General features: G+C 36.6%; 1 protein-coding gene across 2 annotated transcripts in view; it reads right to left on the bottom strand.

The window, feature by feature from the left end:
• The window catches only part of GLCE (glucuronic acid epimerase), an 83,692-nt gene that overhangs the window by 41,088 nt on the left and 23,320 nt on the right, over positions 1–19,284 (bottom strand). The window contains exon 2 of one of the 2 annotated variants that reach the window (XM_081143045.1): positions 7,330–7,421. The exons of the other annotated variant lie outside the window; for it this stretch is intronic. The gene's annotated coding sequence lies outside the window, so the exon portion shown is untranslated. The remainder of the gene's footprint in view (positions 1–7,329; positions 7,422–19,284) is intronic. 2 annotated transcript variants of the gene reach the window in all.

The following is a 19,284-nucleotide window of genomic DNA, read 5'->3' as shown; positions in this document are numbered from 1 at the left end:
AACATAGAGAACCAAAACTCATATATGGAAATGTGTATTTTTATTGTAAAATATAGCCAAACATTCAGAGATGATGGCAACTAGTTCAATCAATAATATATTGAAAAAAACCCCACCTCTATCCACGTGGTTGATCATAAAAGGAGAAAATTTGAGAAATAAAAGGGACCAGTTGCCCCTTCACAAACAGATGGATAGCGTATCAACACCATTAGTCACTGGGAAAATGCAAATTAAAACCACAAGATACCACTACACATACAGCAGAATAGCTAAAAGAAAAAACCAAACTGACAAGTGCTGAAGACTACGCAGAGCAACAGGAACTCTGTAGACACTGGTGGTAAGAATGCAAAATTGTATAGTCACTTGGAAAAAAGTTTGGCAGCTTCTTATAAAGTTAAATACAGTGTATACAGTTACACTAAAGTACATAATCCCACTCCCAGGTATTTACCCAAATGACATAAAAACAAAGACAAACACACACACACACACACAGACAGAACACCTTTATATAAATGTTTGTAGTAGATTATTAATAATTGCCCAAAGCTGGAAACAATCCAGATGTCCCTCAACAGATAAATGGGTACAGTGGAATGCTACTCAGCAATAAAAAAGAACAAACTAGTGATTTATGCAACAAATAGATGAATATTAAATACATTTTGGCAAGTGAAAGAAGCCAGTGATTCCATTTACATGAGATTCTGGAAAAGGCTAACTAAAGGAATGGAAAATGCATCAGTGGTTGCTAGGGTCTGGGGTAGGAAGAGGGGCTGACTACAAAGGGGCAACACAAGGGGATTTAGGGGGTAATGGAACTGTTGTTAGTAAATACATGACTCTATGCCTTTCTCAAAACCAATACAACTGTGCAACACAAAGAGTGAATTTTACAGGATACAAATTAAACAAAACAAACCAGGGTGCCAAGGAAACCAAAGATGGAATGCAAACTGTGACAACTGAATCTAATTTTATTACAAATGAATGACACAGGAGACTGAAGGAGATATGAAAAAAAAAGACATGACTTAACTAACTTTGGAAAAGAGCATTTTGGCTGGATACTGTGAGAATAAAGATAAAAAAGAACTATACACAAACACTGTACTGTGTTTGGTAAGTTTGTTTCTTGCAGGAGTATGGGTTAGCAAATCTAAAACTACTATCTAGCCCGGCCGGGCGTGGCTCAGCGGTTGAGTGTCGACCTAGGATCCAGGCGATCGGGGTTCGATTCCCGGTCAGGGCACATGCCCGGGTTGTGGGCTCAATCAATGACTCTCTCATCATTGATGTTTCTCTCTCTCTCTCCCTCTCCCTTCCTCTCTCTGAAATCAATAAAGATATATTTTAAAAAATAAATAAAAATAAAACTACTATCTATACATGTATAGCAAATATGTAAATGTAGTTACAAATAAGCAAAAGAAGAATGCTAGAATAATCCCTATGGTGCTAGATTGGATTTGGAGAGACCAGTATGAACTAATTTGTCTTCTGCATATACAGATAGATAGTACACACCGAAATAAACATAGATGTGTATACATACAGGGTGGGGTAAAAGGTTTACAGTTCTGAGTGCTTGAAACAGTTTATTCTTGTATTATTTATTAATTATTGTATTATTTTCCATACGAACATATGGGTTAGTACATAAGCATACATTTCCTACCTCTGACTACTGAAAGTCCTAGCAGCAGTTACATTTCAGTAGCAATGAGCACATCTAGTACCCAGAAGTTGGTTTCTAAATACTAATTTCCAATAAGATGGACCTGGGCTCCTTGGAGGAGTGGGTAATTCCAGGCCTGGGGAAGGGGAAAGACAAGACAAGCCTGGAACATCTTGTCGAGACAGAAAGTAAGAAATTACCAAAAAACCCCACCCAAAAATGAAAAACAACAACCATCAAGACATGTTGAAAGGACACAGAAGCGAACTTCAGAGGACACAGAAGTAAGGACACAGAAGCATAAGGGCTCACAGTGGCGAAAGCTCAAACAATTTCAGCAACAAAATAAGTAACAACAGACTGAGTCTAACCCAGAGAATAAAATAAATATCTATGAGTGTGTACTGATATAAGTAAATGATTAAATAAAATAAATGTAGGGAAAGACAACTCTTTCTTAAAGATGAATTATAATTAATAAATGTAGAAGGAAGGAATGAAATAGAAAATCACCATTACAATATCTGAGTAATAATTGTTGTAGGCAAGACCTACCAGTTAATGCTAAAATTAGTGGCCAAAATTTTATTATTTTATTTTTTAAATATATCTTTATTGATTTCAGAGAGAGGAAAGGAGAGGGAGAGAGAGAGAGATAGAAACATCAATGATGAGAGAGCCATTGATCAAGCTCACAGCCCGGGCATGTGCCCTGACCGGGAATCGAACCCCGATCGCCTGGATCTTAGTCGACACTCAACCGCTGAGCCACGCCTGGCTGGGCTTTTTATTTTTTATTTTATTTTTTTTAGTGGCCAACATTTTAAGGAGAAACAGGATTATTTGTGTAACCTCAAAGTATTTTCCCCAAAATATTTTTTAATTAAGGGAAAACAGTAACTTTATGGTGGAGAAATCTGGCAGACATCACCAAAATCAAGTGACCCAGGTTAATAACATCACCAGTAATGAGTCATGCTGACATCATATAACCCCTGATATCATGCACTAAGGGCACATCACCTCTCTGACATTCTTTCCAAAGATCTGTAAGTTCAATATAACTATGAGAAAACTTCAAAGAAAACCAAATTAATGACATTCTACAAAATACCTGACTAGCAGTCTTCCAAAATGTGAAGGAAATGAATACAAGGAAAGACGAGGAACTGCCAGGTTAGAGGAGACGAAGGAAATAAAACACACAAATATAACGTGGGATCCTAGAAAAGGACATTAGTAGAAAAGTCGGTGAAACCCTAATAAAGTCTTTACTTTCGTAGTCATTGTTGATTCTTTAGTTCTGATCACTGTACCAAGCTTACTAAGATGTTAACATTAGCGGCAGCTGAGTGGAGAATGCACAAAAGCTCCGTACTATCCTGAGAACTTATTTGTATATCTAAAATCATCCCCAAAATAATTTTTTTTTAAAAAAGGAAGCTATAAAAAATAGCCTTTATTCCTTGCTTTCAAATGTGTGTATACCTTTCTTGACAGTAAACTCTGTGGATAAAATTTTTATTCTTAAAAAAAAATTATTTTGCTAGAAAAATGAAATGACTGTGTATAAAGAAAAGCTTTAAAGAATGTATTACCTATAGTTTTTAAAAAGAAAACCTCATAGTGGTCAATTAAAGTGTTTTTGCATTATCTCCTGTGAGGATAAGCCTTAGAGGCTCATTTCCAAACTAGTTTCTTTATTGACCTAAGGCTATACCATGGCAATAATCAGGGTCTACAAAATTAAAAAGTTGATTGCTATAGACTGAATGTTTGTGTCACCCCCAAAATTCATGTTAAAATCCTAACTCCCAACATGATGGTATTTGAAGGTAGGGCCTTAGGGAGGTGATTAGGCCCCTCCCTCATAAATGGAATCAGTGTCCTTACAAAAGAGGCCCCAGAGAGCTCCCTCACCTCTTCCACCATGTGAGGGCACATCGTAAAGACAGTCATCTATGAACCAGAAAACAGGTCCTCACTAGACATCAAATTTGCTGACACCTTGATGTCGAACTTCTCAGCCTCCAGAACAGTGAGAAATAAATTTCCATTGTTTATAAGCTCTCCAGTTATGTTATTTTGTTATAACAGCCTGATAAAATATAAACCATGAATGATATGAACATAAAAATATATATAAAACAAGTCCACCCAAGCCCTTTCTTATTCAGCCATATAAAAGACAAGCAGCATATTCCATTTAAAGAAGGGATGCTGGCCTGGCCAGGCGTGGCTCAGCGGTTGAGCATTGACCTAGGATCCAGGAGACTGAGGTTCGATTCCCAGTCAGAGGCGTGCAGGAGGCAGCCGATCAGTGACAACTCTCTCCTCATTGATGTTTGTCTCTCTCTCTCCCTTCTTCTCTCTGAAATCAATAAAGATATATTAAAAAAAAAAGGGGGAGGATTCTGCCCATCTATAACACACACATATTTAATTTCAATGATACTGTCAAGCTGGCAATGATACACTATTTGATTTTTAAAATAAAATACTTTACGTTGACCTAGAAAAATAAGATTGTATAGAGGGTTACATGGAAAAAAAATATCAACTTGTGAACTTTTCTATAAGTTTATTTTTACTTCTTTTACTTTGAAGTACCATACTGCAATATAAATCAGGGAAGATTTTTTAAAAAGCTGTCTTAAGATACGATTTTGATAGAAGCAAGAAGCTTTAGCAGTACCTTCTTATACCATCTATCATTTAAAACAGAATTCTTATGCATGAGTCTCAGTCTATGAATCAGAAAGGTACTTTACAAATGCAATTCAGTTTAGACCACAACTAAACACACACAATACTAAGATGACCTCATTCACATATTCAAGCTATCAAGATTCCTATCAATTCTTCTGCAGCTTAATTTTACCAGTCTTTCATAATTCATATGTATAAGCACTCTAATTTTAAATATAAAATGATTTAAATATAAAATGCATGATGGTATAAAACAATGCAAAGATATCCTTACAGATAAATTCCTACATTTCCCACTTTTAAAAAGTATATTTTAAAAGGTTTTAAATTTGTTTTTCAGAACACAAGCAAAGGACTTTTCACTGATACATCTCCTACGGCAAGAGAAACAAAAGAAAAAATAATAACATATGGGACTACATCAAACTAAAAAGCTTCTGCACAGCAAAAGAAAACAGCCTCAAAATACAAGGGAACCCCATGGTCTGGGAAAACATATTTGCCAAGGATGTATCTGATAAGGGGTAATTTCCAAAGTGTACAAAGAACTCATAGCACTCAGCAAGAGGAAGACAAACAACCCAATTAAGAAATGGGCAAAGGACTTAGACACTTCTCCAAAGAGGACATATGGATGGCCAAGAGACACATGAGAAAATGCTCGACCTCACTAATCATCAGAGAGATGCAAATTAAAACCACAATGAGGTATCACTTCACACCTGTCAGAAAGGCTGCCATCAACAAATCAACAAATGACGTGTGCTGGCGAGGGTATGGAGAAAGGGGAACCCTAGTACACTGCTGGTGGGAATGCAGACTGGGGCAGCCACTATGGAAAACAGTATGGAGGTTCCTCAAAAAATTAGAAATGGAGCTGCCGTTTGACCCAGTGATTCTACTCCTAGGAATGTATCCTAAGAATCCTGAAATATTCATCAGAAAGGATATATGTACCCCGATGTTCATAGCAGCACAGTTTACAATAGCTAAGATCTGGAAACAGCCCAAGTGCCCATCAGTAGATGAGTAGATAAAAAAGCTGAGGGACATTTACACCATGGAATACTACGCAGCTGTAAAGAAGAAGGATCTCGTACCCTTTGGGACAGTATGGATGGGCCTGGAGAATATTGTGCTAAGTGAAATAAGCCAGGCAGAGAAAGACAAATATCACATGATCTTGCTTATATGTGGAATCTAAAGAACTTAATAAACTGATGAACAGAATAGATTCAATGACATGGAAGCATAGATAAGACTGACGAATGTCAGAGGGAGGGAGGAGGGCGGGTGGGTGGAGGGGGAGAGAGTAACCAAAGAATTTATATGCATATATGCACAACCCAAGGACACAGACAATGGTGGGGAGAGGGACTGGGGAGGAGGAAGGGACGGGGTGGAACAGGTCATTGGGGAGAAAAAGGGACATCTGTAATATTTTAAACAAAAATTAAATTAAAAAAAAAAAAAGAACACAAGCAAAGATACCTCACAGAAGTCTGTTAGGAATCCAGATATATCTCAGGTTATGCATGACATAATAGAGGGTGTTTTTCAAATCAAATAGTTAAGAGATGGAAATTTCAGAAACATTTTATTTTGTTAAAATTACCTAGAATCTACCAAAAAATGTCTTATAAAGATTTTGGTTTTCAAAACAAGAGAAATTCCTTTATCATGTATTTCATTTGATATTATATTTCATTTGATATTGCTTGGAAATTCTAATTTATTTATCACATTTCAAAAATAAGTTTTTTCTTCAGCCAAGAGATTCCGGAGAAGTGTAGCAAACATTTTATAGACTCTCTAGGTTCAAATTTTAATTTCTCCTTCTATTTTTATGTTTTTTAAACACTCATAATTTTAGGAATCACGAACAGATATATGATTCAATATAAACTTCAGAGATAAATATAATTCCAACTTTAACCACTAAACATAGTTTCATATCAGAATGTTTTCATTTAAAACATCATACACTCTAAACCACTATGTTACTAGGACAGATATTAAAAACACATAATCATTACTCTCAAATTATTACTAGTTCTGTTTAAATTTACCAAGAAAGACAAGCTATAAATACAATGGTATGAAAATTTTTTCAGAGTAAAAACAAGCTTGATCTTTATCATATAAACTTTAATTTTTGAAAATCTAAGCAAAATAAAGACTTCTACTTAGAAATAACACTTGGTATTTAGCTTCTCACAGCATTGTCTTATTTGTAAAATCAATTAGTTCAGAAAATTAATACCTCTTCCCAAGAAATAATACAGATCCTTTACTTTTCACCTCTTTTCTCCATTCTCTCAGGCTTAGCCTCCTGTGGCAGCTGTAGGGGTAGGAGCACACCTACTCAAATGCATATTCAAATCTTCAATTAGTCTTCATACATGACAACAACTTACTGACAACTAAAAATTGGTTAGCTCTCACTTCACATATTATAATTATACAGCATAGTAAGACAGCCTGATTTAATCACCTAGGTCAAGGGTCTGCAAAATTTTCTTAAAGGGCCAGATTTTAGACTTGCAGGCCAGACACTGTTGCAACTAATAAACTTTGCCACTGTAGTGCTAAGTCAGCCATAGACAACATGTAATTAATGGGAGGACTATGTTCCACTAACCCTTTATTTACCAAAACAGGTGACTGGCTTGTAGGCCATAGCTTGTCCACTCCTGCACTAGGCAAACAGCTCTGATTATCAATATATAACACCTTCAGTAAACATTATAATCATATATTCCCCTTACATCTGGAAGTTGTTACATCGAACATTAGCTATTCAAATCATAAAGGAACCATGAAAATATTTTCTTAGGTCATAATCTCAGGTAGATTGAAAAGTATTAATAAAGCACACATTAAAATATAAGTTTGAAAATGTAAGGATATAATTAAATTTTATTAAACAATCTTACCTTAATCAAATGAAAGAATCTAAAGTCTAGTACATGTCTGGTTTCAAATTCAAAATATTTTTTGATCAAAACTTCAGTTTCTTGTGAAATTACTGGAGAAACAAAATTAAAAACATTTTAAGTCAGGTTCTAGTACCAGATAAAATGGGGTAATCACACTCCAACCTGTCTCTCTGAGTGAATGTAGCTACAAGATTTGGAGAGAACGCATGGAGCACCTACTTGAGGACTCTGAAAAGTAAACCATAGCAAGCAGATTGGGTAAGAAGACCAGAATTTGAAGTATCACTGAAAGAGCATTTTGTTTCCCACTGGCTTCTTCCAGCCTGAACTTAATACGGCTCCACCCAGAAGTATGTATTAGCACAGAGAAAGCTTCAGAAACCTAGTGCTGGCTCTAGGAAAGGGAAAGGGATCTCCTAACACAGAAAGTGTGGAAATCCCTCCCCTGTTTTTTCTCCATTCTCTCAACCTCAGCCTGTTGGTGGCAGCTGTGGCACTAGAAGCCATCAGGGCCCTAAGACTCTGACAGAGGGGAACACCTTCCTTCTGATTGGAGTAGCTGTGACCCCAAGAGAATGTGGTAAAGCCCTGTTGCTTTTTTCCTTCCTTCTGTCCTCCTGCCACTTGGCCCTAGATATGGGCACAGCTGTAGATAATGCACATTGGAGAGGGATAAATGAAGCTCTACCTTTCTGGTCAGAGAATGGAAAAAGGGAGCCCCAGCAAATCAGAAATTACTGAGAGACCACAGAGAAGGGGGAGCTTGGGAAAGCAACACTTCAAAGTTGTTTATGAACTGCTGGGCTTACACTCAAGCAGTACATGTGTGGATTTGACCCAAACAAACATAAATAGACTTTGAGACTTGAACTATGAGACAGACCACTACCAAGTTCCAGACTGGCCAATGGGTGGTCCACATGTGGGACAGACCCAAACAGCATGGCAGAGTCTTTGAAAATTGAACTGATGTTGTAACCACTATCCACAGGAACATACATTCTGAACCTGACTGGGCTGTGATAGTTTACTAAACAAATATATCAACATTATGCATAGGATTAAAACAAGACCCAAAGTCTCATAACATAGGACAAGATGTCCAGGATAAAACCCAAAATTACTTGACATAACAAGAATCAGGAAAATCTCAGCTTGCATGGGAAAAGATGCCTACACCAAGAAAACACAGATACTCAAAGGAATAAACTATTTGATTCATGCAATGACATGGATAAATCTTAAGTGCATTTTGCTAAATCTTGAAAGAAGTCAGCTCCAAAAAGCTACACATTGTATTACTGCATTCATTACAACACACTGGAAAAGGCAAAACTAAAGGAAATAAAAACAAATTGTCAGGGATTGGAGTATAGAGAAATGGCTGACTACAAAGCAGACACACAGATGCAATATTGGGATTTATAAGAAACATGTATTTGGCCATTGAGAAGACTGAATATATTTTTCACATATATTTGGTCTTCATCCACAGCTCTCCAAACCCTTGGAATTTCTCGAGTGATAAGAGCAATGAGAGCATCCTTTGTTATAATATTTGGTTTCTTGTCCTCGGTTCCTATAAATAATTCAGAGTCAGGAAGGTGAACTGGGTGTCTTATTACTCATAACAAGCCGCTGTCCAGCATACTGGGGTTATATGAATGAGGTGACTTTTGGAAAGCACCTAGGATGGGGGCTAGTTGCCAGGAGAATCAACTTTGTGATAAGAAAGCTGGAACTTTCAGTCCCCTAACCTCACCCCTGACATTCAGGGAAGAAAGAGAGGCTGGAGGTTGAATCAATCACCAACGTCAACGGGCAATGATTTAATCAATCATGCTTACACAATGAAGCCTCCATAAAATCCCGACAGGAGTGGTCTCAAAGAGCTTCCAGGTTGGTGAACACGTGAAAATTTGGGGAGAGTGGTGGGTTCGGGGAGGGCATGAAAGCTCCACACCCTTTCCCTATACCTTGGCCTTATACATCTCTTGTATCTGGATATTTATGTCCTTTTATAAACCAGCAACCTAGTAAGTAATGAGTTTCTTTGAGTTCTGTGAGCTGCTCTAGCAAATTAATCAAACCCAAAGGGTTAGGGGTGCCAATGAAATCTCCAATTTACAGTTGGTGGGTCAGAAGCACAGGCGATAACCTCGACTTTGGATTGGCATCTGAAGTAGCGGGGGCAGGGGAGAGCAGTCTGGTGGGACTGAGTCCTTAATCTGAGGAATCTGATGCTATCTCTGGATAGATAGTGTTAAGAATTGAGTTGAATTGTAGGACACCCAGCTGATGTCTGAGAATTGCTTGTTGGTGTGGCGGCCCCCTGCCATACACACATTGTAATTGGCTTCAGAACCTTTTAACAGAATTTTTAGATTGATGAACTTGTCTGTATATACAAAGGTAGTGGACAATGGCCCTGTGCATTTGTCAAAACCCATGTAGAATCATACATTACAAAGAGAGAACTTTAATGTATGCAAATTTTTAAAAAATCAACTAAGATGCTGGGGAGGATTTCAAGATAGAATACAGTCTGTGACAAATGAATCTGACTGTACTATAAATGAATAGCATAACCCCACTGAAGGGAGTAGGGGGAAATTGAGCTGACCTAAGTAAATTTGGAAAATAGTGTTTTGAATGGAAACTTTAAGGCTAAATATAAAAGAACCTGCACATAAACACTGTACTCTAGCTGGTAAATATATTTCTGGTGCTGGTACTAGTTAACAACTCCGAACTTGCTTTACATGTATACTGGGGTGGAACAAGTAAGTAAATAAATGACTGAAGCCAGTTTTCTCACTGTCAGAGAGAAGTTACAGATAAGCCAGGGGGAAAAGGCTAGAATGAACCCTGTGGTACTGGATTAGTCACAGACATTGGTATGAACATAACACATATACTGCTTAATATGCAATCAGATGAATAAATACAGAAATAATTACAGATATGTACAGATACATGGATTAGCAGATGTATAATTCCTAGCTCTGTTCTCTGAGAAGGCCTAGAAACAGTGATACATCAACAGCAAGGAGTATACCCAGCACCTAGACATTGGTCTCTACACACAATTCTCCAATACAAGAGACCAGAGCTCCTTAGAGAAATGACTGATTTTAAGAGTAGGGTGCAGAAAATACAAGATGAGCCTGGAGTTATTTTACAGCGCCAGGAATCAGGAACTCAAGAAAGGGAAGGATGAGGCCATGTAAAAGGGACACAGGGGTCAACACTGGAATAATTTTAGCAACAAAATAAATAACATAGTATTCAACTATAAGCTAATGTATAAAATAAGTACACATACTGATGTAAAGGAATGAATGCATGAAAGAATGAATCAGTGAAGAATGGAAGAGAAGGGACAAACTTCCTTATAGAAGAATTTCTAATAATATATACAGAGAGATATACCCCATTCATAAAATGTAGTACAATCACCCACCCCCTTGAGTGTAGGCTGGAATTAGTGACTCACTTCCAAAGAATAGAGTACAGAAGACAAAAATAACAACTTTACAGTGGAGGGACCTAGCAAACATTAAGGTAATGATCACTCCACAGGGAGTGATGTTATCATTAACTCCCTGATATGATGTAACAAAATTCTTCTCTAAAACTCTTAACATTAGTCTAATAATAAAAACATCAGACAAACACAAATTGAGGGACATTCTACAAAATATCTGACGAGTACTCAAAACTATCAAGGTCACACAAAAAACAAAGACTAAGAAACTGACACAGACTATAGGAGACATAATAAATGCGATGTAGAACCTTGTATAGGATCCTGGAACAGAAAAAGACGACTGGTGGAAAGTCTGGCAAAATCCAAGTTTAGTATTTGGAGTTTGGTTAATGTAAGATACCAATGGTGGTTTCTTGGCTTTGACAAATGTACTTAGTCTTGTAAGATACTATTATGGGAAGCTGTGTGAGGGACATACAGGAACTCTGTATTATCTGTGCAACTTTTCTATAAATCTATAATTATTCCAAAATAAAAGTTTCTATTATTTTTTTATTTTTTAAAAATTATTGATTTCAGAAAGAGGAAAGGAGGGGGAGAGAGAGAGACAGAAACATCAATGATGACAGAGTCACTGATCGGCTGCCTAGCCAGCAACCTGGGCATGTGCCCTGACTGGGAATCGAACCCCAATCTCCTGGATCCTAGGTCGATGCTCAACTGCTGAGCCACACCTGGCCGGGCTCTATTATTTTTAAAAATGGACAAAAGACTTGAACAGACCCTTCAGCAAAGAGGATATATGTATGGCAAAAAAGCACATGGCAATATGTTCAACATCATTAGCTATTTGGAAAATGCAAATTAAAACCATTATCAGATATCACTGCAAACCTATTAGAATGGCTAAAATTAAAAAGACTGACCATACCAAGTACTGACAAATAGGCAGAATTAGAGCTATTATACATTGCTGATGAGAATACAAAATGGTACAGCCACTTTAGAAAACAGTTTGGCAACTTCTTATAAAGTTAAATTATATACTTATCATCTGATTTATCAATCCCACTACTATGTATTTACCCAAGAGAAACGAAGACTCACATTCACACAAAAGTCTGTACACAAATGTTTATAACTTCTCTATTCAAATTACTAAAACCTTGAAAAACTCAAAGTCCTTCAAAGAATGAATGGATAAACAAACTGTGGTACATCCATACAACTGAATACTACTCAGCAATGAAAAGTAATCTTAAGGCATTATGCTAACAGTGTCAAATGGCTACATACTATATAATTCTATCTAATGATTGTTTTTGAAAAAACAACTAAAATGACAGAGTGGTAGTCAAGATTTACTAATGGGTGGGGAAGGTACAACTATAAAGGGACAGGGATAGCATGAAGGAATTTCATGAATTAATCAAACTGCCTGGATACTGACTGTGATGACAGTTACATGAATCTACAGACATGTTAAAATTCATCAACTGTGCACATAAAAAGTCAATTTTACTGCATGTTCATTAAAAAAATAAATTTATGATACCTAAATAAACAAATAACCTTTAGCTCATCAAGGTTTTTTCCAGGATATTTGGATTTTACAGTCTGTAAAGATTTTCTTGCTTATTCTGGCTACTTTTAAGATAGAGCAGTGACAAATATCACAGCTCAGTCCTGACATATAGAATCACTGGGGGATCAATAGCCTCAATGTCAGTTCCTCTAGGCAGTGCATCACCTGCAAAGGTATCTAATCTGCTAACAATCACCCTACCTAATTGAAGAATAAATCCTGACATCTACTTAATAGCATCATAAAAGAACTTCCATTAAAGTTGTCTTTTTTTAAAAAAATAATACTGACTTATGGTCAGAGAATTTCAGGGAGGGAAAAATGTTTTGTGATTAATTCTACTTCAAATGCACAGAGAGCATTCTAAAAATAAAAAAAGTAAAACACAATCATCTGTTTCTACCTTTATTATCAGTGAAAAAATTAGTTGTTCTATTTTAATAAAGAGGACAAGGTGAAACAAAAATGTAAATCAGATAACAAAAATTTTAGAGTTTTATTCTTCTGCAAGAGTTTATCTTACCTTAACTAATACACTAGTACTATAAGCTTCCATTATATACTATACATACATATGGCACAAAACATTCAAATCCATATACTACAGGGATTAATTTAAATTAAAAAAAAACACCATAAGTACAAAGGTGCTACCTGTCCTAAATACCTTTATCATATTTAATCTATTCGATTCCTAAGTTTATTTTAGGTGTTATTTTTAAAAATTATGTTCAGCCAAATACTTATATTTAAGTGAAACTCAATGATTACTTGTTTTTTAAGGATACAATCGTTCATAGTTGTGCTAGTAAATTAAGCAACAATTTTACATTGCCATGCTTTATTTAAAAGAATCAGAGTTTTTTTTTAAAAAGGTCAATCTACAACTACACTAATTTCACATGAAAAACAAAAAAACTTCTGTGAGAAAATTTTTTGCCTTTTTTTTGTTTTCCTAATATTATATTCAATTAGAAGTGATATGGCCTGCTTCAAGAATTTAGGATTATTTTTCTCACAAACACATTTGAAAAAAATATATGGCTTACATCTGGAATCTTATCCTTTCTAACTGAAGCCATTTGTATGTTGTTGCTCTAACAGTTCACTAAGGTCATTTTAGTTTCAACACCCATTAAAACATGCTTATTCCTCCATATAATCTTCTCAGTAGATGTTCAATTTACTAAACAAAGGCTGCTTTAATAATTCAAATCTGCCTTCTAAAGATGCAATGCACCTGTCAAAAGTTTTCAGTAAGACAGTAAATTTCATCTGTCTTTCTGTAGTACTACATGTATTTAAGTTACTTCTTTATTTTAATGTCCATAACCACGAAGTGTATTTTCCCTCTTTCCAAAAGAATCAAGAGAACCTGTCATTTTTATCAGTGCTCCATTCACTGATATACTTCCAACTTTCTTCAAGTTTCCATTTAATAAGAATTTTTACATAAGAACTAAATGCAACTGGATGCTACACTTTCCTAGACACTGAGACATCAAAAAAGTTCACAGAAATCAGCATTATCTAGTAACATTTTCAAGACTATGGTACATTAATCTATCTTTATAAAATGAAAATAGCTATCACCTTCCTTCACCCAAGTTAGTACCATCCAAACTTAATATGACAATAGCCATCTCTCCATACGCAAATCAAGTGAATTTTCTATCCACTATTCCAAATGTTATTTTTTTCAGAAATGAAATATTTGTATAAACATATTTATGCTATTTGTTTAGAGACATAGAGAGTCATACTGATAAGAAATTATTCATGAATAAAGTGAAACTGCCAAAGAATCATGAAGAAATTTTGGATGGAGAACTTGGTATATATTAAGGTGCCCTAAGAACCCATGTGACATTTATACTTTGAAGCCCAAACTTGTGTTATAAGTACATTTAGTCACTCACTAGTAGTTCTGATTTTTAAAAAATTCTGTAATGGTCAAGTTTGAAATTAATGCCTGGGCAGATTTTCTATAAATTGCATATACCTATGCTTACTCCAACCCATCATTATTAAAATTCCCCATTGCTGCTCTGGGAAATTACGTAATACAGAATTGTAACCTTGACCATCACTGAAAAAAATTAAGAATAACTGTCTCTAGAAGTCTTTGAACAATTGATAAGAATCTTGCGGATTTTCCATAAAGAGTACACTGACACTCAGCACATAGTGGGAGCGTATTAAGGAGTGTATACAAGAAAGACAGAAGCTGTAAGAGTAGTAAACAACAGATAGTAAATCTCTCCTTATTTTAAAAGTCTCTCTATTCACAGAAAAGCCATAATGAGAAGCTAATTTTAATGTGCTCCTGGGTTGGCAATTCTTCACTATCTATTGATGAATGCTGGTTTAAAGCAACTGCTGATTATTTTTTATTTGGGTAACTACTTTCTGGCTGTTGAATGCAGGGGGGAAAAGCCAAAGTTTACCAATGTATATGATGACAGCTTTTGTAAAACTGCCTTTAGCACTGTAGAGTTTTTACTAAGAAAAATAGAATGAAGTACATGATCATTTTTAAGGCCTTTTAAAAAATAATTCTTCATAAGAATCTTAAATTGTCATCTGAATCTGGATTACTGAACTCAAAATTCCTCACTGCTTTTGGAGTAGAACATAGCAGAAAAGAGACTTAAGTCAAGTTCCTAACAACACAAAGGAAAAACAAAGTAAGCTTTTGTTAACAATATCTGTTGAGCATCTAGTATGTAAAACACTGCTGTAGTGGTGTTATTGGAGAAATGTGTGGATGGCCTTTCTCCTTTGCTAGTGAGAGTGGGGTTCTTGGGGTACCACTGGAACAAGCATTTTCAGAGGCCCCCACAAGAGGATAAGGTGTGGTAGAAAGCTTTATTTTCATGGAATTACATCCCTTCAATAAAGCTAGAAGCAGGGCCAGTGTCCAAAGTTTCCATTCCATATAGGAATTAGGCCTGGTACAGCCTTCAGCTAGTTGCAGTCCATTAGTCCACTGTGTGGGGTCCACATGGATGTGGGCCATCTGGGCAAATGCAGAAGCGTGAGAGCCCCGCAAGCCAGGAGTCAACCAAGAGAGCCAAGAGCCAAGTGCACAAGAGCAAGAGCGCTAACTCCTTTGTTTAGGGGATTAAATATCTCAAATCTTCCTGAGCTTCCAGTGGTCATGCCTACTCTGGCCAATGACCTGTTCCCAGGTGTGAATGATACGCAAGTACCTTCCCTATGTCACCCAGACTTTACTGGGCATGTGCCTATTCTCCCCCTGTCCAGTTCCTTCCCTCAGGGATCTCTGAGGAATAGACTGGTGGCCCCCTGGGGAGTGTTAACCTGCAGCTCCCTGGCAGAGCTGCACAAATGACATACCTATACTATTTGGCCTTCCCTTTGCCCTATTCCAGTTATTTATAACTAGGTTAAATTACAACAGTATCAGTGGTGGGGTGAGGAAAGGAACAAAACAAAATATACTGCGCTAGTACCTGCTTTTGAAAAACTTACATAAATATAAAACACACACAGAATCCTTTATAAAGCACAGCTATGTCTGCTTTGCTTGTTTTTCATAAGTATACTGCTATACACATAGGGCAGAGGCGATGCCTTGTCTTGTTTACCACAGTAACCTCGGTGCCTATTGTAATATCCAGCACACAGTAAGTAATCAAAATTATTTGTTGGATAAATGAAGACTTTCAACAGTTATGTCAGTACTGAGGCCTGGCTTCCTTGACTCCAGGAACCCAGCCCCCTTTGACAGGCAGAATGGCCATCCAAATTGATCCTTGCCCTTCCCCCCTAACCTCCAGCCTAGCTTTTCCTAAATGGCAAAAGGGACTTTCAGTTATAATTTAGGTTAAGGACACTGAGATGGGGAAGTTATCCTGGATTATCCAAGTGGGCCCAATTTAATCACATGGGTCCTTTAATGTGGAAGAGAAAAACAGAAGATGGGTCAGAGAGACGAGACAGGAGGAGACACTGGAAGTCTTAAAGCGACTTGACCTGGTGTTGCTGGCTTTTAAAATGGAGGAATGAAAGCCACAAGCAAAGGAATGAGGGAGTCTCCAGGAGCTGGGCAGAGCCTTCATCTAACAGCTAACAAGGCAACTGGGATTTAAGCCCTACAATTGCAAGGAAAAGAATCCAGTCCTACACCCTCCAGAAAGGAACACCCACCATGCCTAAATTTTGATTTTAGTCTTGTAGGACCCCCGTGTTTTCCTACTGACCTACAGAACATAAGATAATAAATTTTTGTTGTTTAAACCACTGTTTGTAGTGATGTGCTAGGGCAGCAATAGAAAACCAATACATCCCCTTTAACCTCCATCCTAGCAACTCAATTATATAGCTTCTTGTCATCATCCTGGCTTCAAGAAAAGATCTAAAGTTCTTAAATGCTTCAATCTGATCATAATCTCCTATTCCTAACTCTTCTATGTCACACTTCGCACACCTGCCATTATGAAGGAAAGATCTCATTTAAAAGAATGGATATTTGGAACAAGAAGAATCAGTATTTTCTAGTTACAATGTTTGGTGAGCATTGTGCCAAACAAAGAGTACATGACAGCCCTGCGTAGGATGGCTATATCAAACTGCAAATTTCACATTCTCTGCAACACACAGTACCAAGGACATACACAGAAATGTGTTATTGAACAACCCAGTGGGTCAAATTCTGATTAACATACTTTCAAAGGAAAAGCCTTTTGTTTTTAAATTTGGTACCATTTCTTTGCCTCTTTATATTTGTACACTTGCTGTAAAATATTAAAAACAACCTCATAAACAATCTGTTTAACAGTAATTAGAATTCTATCTAGTTAAAACAACAGCAGAGTATGCCACACACAGATGGCATAAGACTTTCTCCTTGCCTGAGCAGTGTCAAAGAACTGCTCTCCTATTTCATGAGAATGAAGAATCTTGTTCATTCAATCTTGTAGGCTAACTCATTTCCAAAATACATACTTATGAGTGGAAGGGCAGCTTTATTAAGAAAGCCTTTGTTCAGCATTCTTGGCTATTTCTCAATGTAAAGATTTTTCTTACTGCCCAGAAAAAAAACCTAGCCAAATATATGATTAAGAAATCAGAATGGATAGAAGTCTGTACTATTGATTTTACCCTGGTTCCAAGTCCTTAGGCACACATACCTTTATGGAGCAGGTTCCCAAACTTGGGAGCTTTTAAAAATCCAATGCAAGTTCCACCCCATACCAATTAAATGAGACTGTCTGGGTATGGGACAGGCATCAGTATTTTTAGAGATCCTCAAGTGTTGCCAGTATGGTTTATTATTTGCAGTGTGGCATGGTACAGTGCACTGAATGGAATCAGGAGGATCTGGCATTGGCTCTACCACCAGTGAGCCTGGGTATGTGACAGAGTAGCCATTTCCTCATCTATAAAAAGATACGGTTGGACAAGATATTTCTAAGATTTAACATGTTACAAGTTTAGAATGAGATTCCTTAATTCTCTTCTAAAGATTAAACTACCTCAACATTTAAACTATGTAAAATTAAAAAAAAACAAAACTACAATCTAATACTTATTCCAGCCTGTTAGAAGCTTATTTTTGTAAGAAAGATCATCTTACTGTAGCAATTTAGCTATACTTCAATTGCACAGATTTTGATATATCACTATGTCTATCCAGGTCATAAAATGATATATGTCTTGGGAATGACTGGGAAGCTTGAATTATCTCAAAATATAGCTTGCTATTAGGCTATTTATTGAATTCCCATTAAATTATATAATGCATGTATTCTGATATTCTTAAATAGTATTCCTGGTTTCATTTAGGTCCTAAAGATATAAAATGATTTTGACTTTTTACCAAAATTAACTTATTTCATGAAAGCAAATCATTAATGACACCAGGAATATGCGGTTGAAAGAATCCTTAAGTAGCAAGTCATTGTTTGACATTCTCAAACTGAATTTGTACCTTTGGTCAGCCCTCTTACAAAGACATGTTACTAGTTAGGGTGCATGGGGAAAAATGAATTCACTCAACAAGTTAAGCATTTTATAGTAGCAGGGTTTGGGTGGCAGGCTTCTAAGATGCCAGATGCCCTGTCAATGATCTCTGACTTCTGGTATTCACATGCTTGTGTAATGTCCTATTCCTGAGTGTGGGCTTTGCCTACTGGCTTCCTTCTAAAGATGAGAATATGGCAAAAGTGATGGGACGTCACTTCTCTGGTTAGGTTGTAAGACTGTGATGTCCTCCTTGCTGGCACTTTTTCTTGCCTTTTTGCTTACTTGCTCTGATCTTGATTGCCTATGCAGAGTGAGATGCTCTATGGAGAGGTCCACGTGGCAAGGAACCAAGTGGGGCTTCTGGCCAATCCCAATAAGGAAATGAATCCTGCCAACAACCATGTGAGTGAGCTAGGAAGTGGATCCTTCCACAGAAAGCTTTTAGATGGATGGGCTGCATGCCCAGTCAACTCGTTGACTGCAGCCTTGTAAGAGATCTACCCAAGCTGTTCCTGCATTCCTGACCTACTGCTAGATAATAAATGTTGTTTTGAGCTAAGTTTTGAAATAATTTACTATGCAGCAATAGATAACTAAAATAGACACACAGCAATGAATGGAAACACTGTACTGAAGGAACTAAAAGTTGAATAATGAATAGGATTAAGGTATCATCAATCTAGTAATGGGTGAGAGACACGTAAATACAATAGTAGACACTGTATTGATATTTGTTTAATGAATGACTGAACCAACCAAGAAGATTCTCTCACTGATCTATTCTAACATAGTGGAGTAACCTAAAAAATTTCAAAGGCACCAAATTTTACATTCATATTTTAATCGTTGTGATTTATGTTCTGACAGATTTAACTCCTTAATTATA

The sequence above is a fragment of the Miniopterus schreibersii genome (genome assembly GCF_964146895.1).
Source record: "Miniopterus schreibersii genome assembly, chromosome: 1".
Lineage (NCBI taxonomy): Eukaryota > Metazoa > Chordata > Mammalia > Chiroptera > Miniopteridae > Miniopterus > Miniopterus schreibersii.
The sequence above is the reverse complement of the archived record's forward strand: the minus strand, read 5'-3'. Positions and strand labels throughout refer to the sequence as shown.